A 4,976-nucleotide genomic window follows, 5' to 3' on the forward strand; every position below is an offset into this window, starting at 1 on the left:
ATATATATATATATATATATAGATATGCAGGGCAGGGAATCATCAATTAGTAATAAAATTAATAATTAACGATTCTGCCGGGTAGCTCAGTATGAAAAAAACCTTTTTCGGTAAAATTTATAATCATAAATATATTTATGATTATATATATATATATATATATATATATATATATATACACACAGATAGATTGACAGATAGATAAATAGATAGATACATTTGTCTGTATGTGTGTGTGTGTATGAAGGTAAGTATGTTTGTCTGTATGTACGTATCTATGTCCCATATCTCTTGTTATTGCTATTTAATCTTATTAACATGAGTGAAACTCTAATTAAAATAGCTTGGCACAAAAGATTTATATTCTATTAACCAGTAACATATTTATCTATCTTAGCATTTATATTTGATATTTTGTGGTAAAAATGATATATAATTAAACTGAGAAGAGTCCATTTTGAATTATTCTATTATTCTCTAGTTGGTTTTGGCCAGAAGCTGTGGCTATACTGGAGCAACATATTAAAGAATTTCATTAAAATTGACCATAATCAAAATATTGTAGAATGTTTTCTGATATCTTTTTATGAGTATTTCCTCAACATTAACACACACAAGGTATAAACAAAATAAGGAAATCAGGATACCTATGATACATAAGCTAATTTCGTTAATGAGATTGTTTATTGTATGAAACTAATTATTTTATTCTGTCTTCTATTTATATAGCTTGTTTTTTGAAAGTCAAACTTGAGGAGATAATTGATAGCAAAAAAAAAACGCTGTCATAAATGATAAATAGTCATTATTCTAGAGTGCAAATCATACAACTATTTCACATCAGTGTACTGTAGATATTTAATCATCATCATCGTCGTCGTCATCAACATCCTCCTCATCATCATCAACATCATCATCACCATCAATTAATACTTACCCTTTATGTTGGCATCGGTTGGATGGTTTGTCAGGACCCAGCAAGCCATAAGGCTGTATTGAGCTCCAATGCCAGCTTTGGCAAGGTTTCTATGGTTGGATGCCCTTCCCAATACCAACCACTTTAAGCAGCCAACTGTGTGCCTTTTTCATTCTACTGGCACTAGTGAGGTTGCCAAGATATCAAATATTTATAAATGAGAATCTTTTTTTCACCAGAGTAATCAAGAATTAACTATTTGCCGTTATAAAATATGTTATGCACTATGGAGCTTGCTTCTACGTGAGACAGTTCCGAATGTCTGTATGCGCATATGTATGTCCCTTAGCTCCTGTTATTGCAATTAAATCTTTTTATGATGAAATCATTCAGTGAAATTATTAAGTGAAACTCTAATTAACACAGCTTAACTCAAAAGACTCAGATTCTTTTACCCAGTAACAGACATACACACATATATTTGTATTTATACATGGCTGTTCTGCCTCATGTCATTAAAACTGTTATGCTTAGCAACAGCTTATACTAGTCTTATCTCTGTAATTTCATGCAATATTCAAATAAATATTTCAATGTCTACAAGACTTGGCTTTTTCAGGACTTGTGCAGAAGGCAGTCATGAAGTTAATCTAAATGATATGCATGGAACTTCTCATGATGGTACAAAACATCTCATGGCCTGAGAGCAAGACTGAAATGGAGATTTTATGGACACATTCCTCCCATCTCTACCCTTATTTCTTAACAAAGGAAAGGCCTTGTTTTGGCTACAGTTATTATAATGAATATCAGGTATGCAGCACTTAGATATAATAATTACTTGTAGGGACACCATTTATTTGGATATGCAACCATAATATACCACTGAGTATGTTAAATGCTTTATAAGTCGATTCTGCCAGCTCACTGCCTTCATAATAATAATAATAATAATGGTGATAAATAAATAATAACAATCCTTTCAGCTGGAGGCACAAGGCCTCATATTAGTGGGGAGGGGAATAGTCGATTACATCGACCTCAGTACTCAACTGGTACTCAATTTATCGACCCCGAAAGGATGAATGGTAAAGTCAACTTTGGCAGAATTTGAACCCAGAATTTGAACGTAGCAGCAGACGAAATACCACTAAGCATTTTGTCCAGTCCGGTAATGATTCTACCAGCTTGCTGCCTTAATAATAATAAAAGTAATAATAATGATGAGGACGACAACGACGATCATGATGATGATGATGATGATGATGATGATAATGATGATGAAATATAAATAAAAGTGTTTAAATGATTAACCAAGTTGTATATCAAAGGTTGGAATCAATTGAAGAAATGCAATTGGTTTTCAATCTGTTAAGTAGTGTTTAATTCATTTTCAATCTTTGAATATATTTACATATGAAATACCATTTCAACATGAATGATGATTTCATAAATAAATAATCCAATGCTAGTGTGATATTGTTTTTATAATATCTGTGTAAAGTGTCCATTTTGTAAATAAAATTGTGCTCTACAAACTATTACATTTCATTGAGGATATAAATGCCATTTGTTAATAAATTGTTTCTGAAGTATATTGCTAAATATTAATTGCAAATCTTGGCACAAGGCTAGAAATAAATTTTGTTGGAGTGGATAAGCTGATAAAATCGACCCCAGAATGGAACTGGTACCTGTTTTATCGATTTCAAAAGGATGAAAGGCAAAGTTGAACTTGGCAGAATTTGAACCCAGAACATAAAGACGGATGATATGCTGTTAAGCATTTTTGCTTGGTATGCTACTTATACTACCAGTTCACTACTTTAATGCTACTAAATATTGTTTCAAATTTTAGCACAAGGCCAGCAAGTCTGGGAAGCGGAGTAAGTCCATTACATTGACCCCCAGAGTTCAACAAGTAGTTATTTTATCGACCCTGAAAGGATGAAAAGCAAAGTCGACGTCAATGGTATTTGAACTCAGAATGTAAAGATGGATGAGATGCTATTAAGCATTCCACACAGCATGCTAGTGATTCTGTTGGCTTGCCACCTTAATGTTAGTAAATATTTGTATACATTTAATATATATTTATATATATTGTACATGATTTTACAGTTATGTATCAGCACTAGCTTAGTGATCTTAATCCAAATAGCAAATAATGCAACTTCCAATAACAAGATGATTCATATGCAAAATTGATAAATAAATAAGTAATAAAATAATATAAGTAAAAAATTGAAAATTGAAAATAAAATTCTATGTTTGTAGAAAATAAAAATTTTGAATTATATTACGATGAAGGATTTTGTCAATCACTTAAGGGATAGTGTTGGAGGTGGAGAGAGAGGAATTGAATTCAATTCTATTAATATAACTTTGATAGTAAGCAGTTAATTTAAAACAAAAATGAACAGTAGATTTTTCAATTTAATCAATGTTATTTTGAAATGTTCCAGCCAAACAACAAAGGAGGGAATTAAGAGAGAACAAAGATGTCTTTGATGTAAGTAATACTTATTATAAGTTTACTTGCATGGCTTTTCTTCTGCAGGTTTTCGGCAAAATATTTGTAGATTTAGTGAGAAGTTAAATAAACAAAGAATTATAAAAGAAACAAACATTGGTGAGAATGGTTCACTTAGTTTCTTTGATTTTAATATCTTATGGTTGTGTATATATTTATTTTACAACACATTCTTTTTAATATACCAACTGCTCAACTACACTCACACATGCATATGTAATACACAAGTGAACACTAATTGCTATACTACTAAGCATGTTAAAGGTTTATAAGTCAAAACTGTGTTCTATTTTTCTGTGACAGAATCACTTGCAAGTTTATCGCTACAGATTTTCTGTAGAATTTAGAACTAGTAATAAACGTTACAATGTTTCATATACGAATACATCCAACCCATTAACTATCCATGAACGTCATCATCATTTAGCCTCCTCTTTCCATGCTGGCATAAGTTGGATGGTTTGACTTGGAGCTGGCCAGCAGGGAACAGTCCAGACTCCAAAAGTATGGTTTCTATGCCAAAAAAAAAATATTGTGTAAATAGCTACCAAATTTAGTGTTTTAGCACTACTGGATAAACTAATTTACATATTAAGCACATACGGGGTATTGTTTACATAGATGTATTCCTCTACAAAACATTGTAACTTTCAGTGCTGGCTCTAAATTCTATAGGAAATCTGTTGAGATAACTTAGACAGACAAATAACGTGAATTGTATGATGGCGTTGCCTGTTTATACATCATGTGTTTTAATGGTACATTCAAATGCACACACACACACACTCACACTCACATTTATATACATGTCTCTTATATACCTACATATGGCAGTGTGGATATAACTATGTATATATATATATATATATATATATATATATATATATGTATGTATGTATGTATGTATGTATGTATGCATTATATATATGTATTAAGCCTGTTACTTATTCTATCAGTCACCTTTTCTGATCAGCTAAGTTGTGGGGACATAAACACAGCAGCACTGGTTTTCAAGTGGTGTTGGGTGGTACACACAGACACAAAGACATGCACACACACACATACACACGCACATGCACACACACACATACACATACATGCTCACATCAAACAGTTGTCATGCTTCAAACAGCTTACAAGACTGCTGCTGTGAGCAAAACACAAGTTTACAAGTTTTTTTCACACTTTAGGAATGATCCTTCATCACTTTAACACGAACTTCATTCAGGGCGACTGTCGACCTCCTGAATGAATGAAAACATCATGAAAATACACGAAATGATCTTGGAGGACCATTGCTGAACATTGGAGCTCCTGCAAATGAATTTTGAGTGAGAAATTGCAAATGAAAAGAGTTGTAGCAAAATTTGTACCTCACTTGCTCACAGAACGGTTGAAAGTTGATCTGGACCTTTTTGGAAGGTTATTGCTGGTGATGAAAGTTGCTACTTTGGTTACAACCTGGAAATGAAGCAGCAATCAATGGAAGTATTCAATGTTCCCAAGCCCCCCCCCCCCCAAAAAAAA

Source organism: Octopus bimaculoides, chromosome 12, assembly GCF_001194135.2.
Source record: "Octopus bimaculoides isolate UCB-OBI-ISO-001 chromosome 12, ASM119413v2, whole genome shotgun sequence".
In the NCBI taxonomy this organism is placed as follows: Eukaryota; Metazoa; Mollusca; class Cephalopoda; order Octopoda; family Octopodidae; genus Octopus; species Octopus bimaculoides.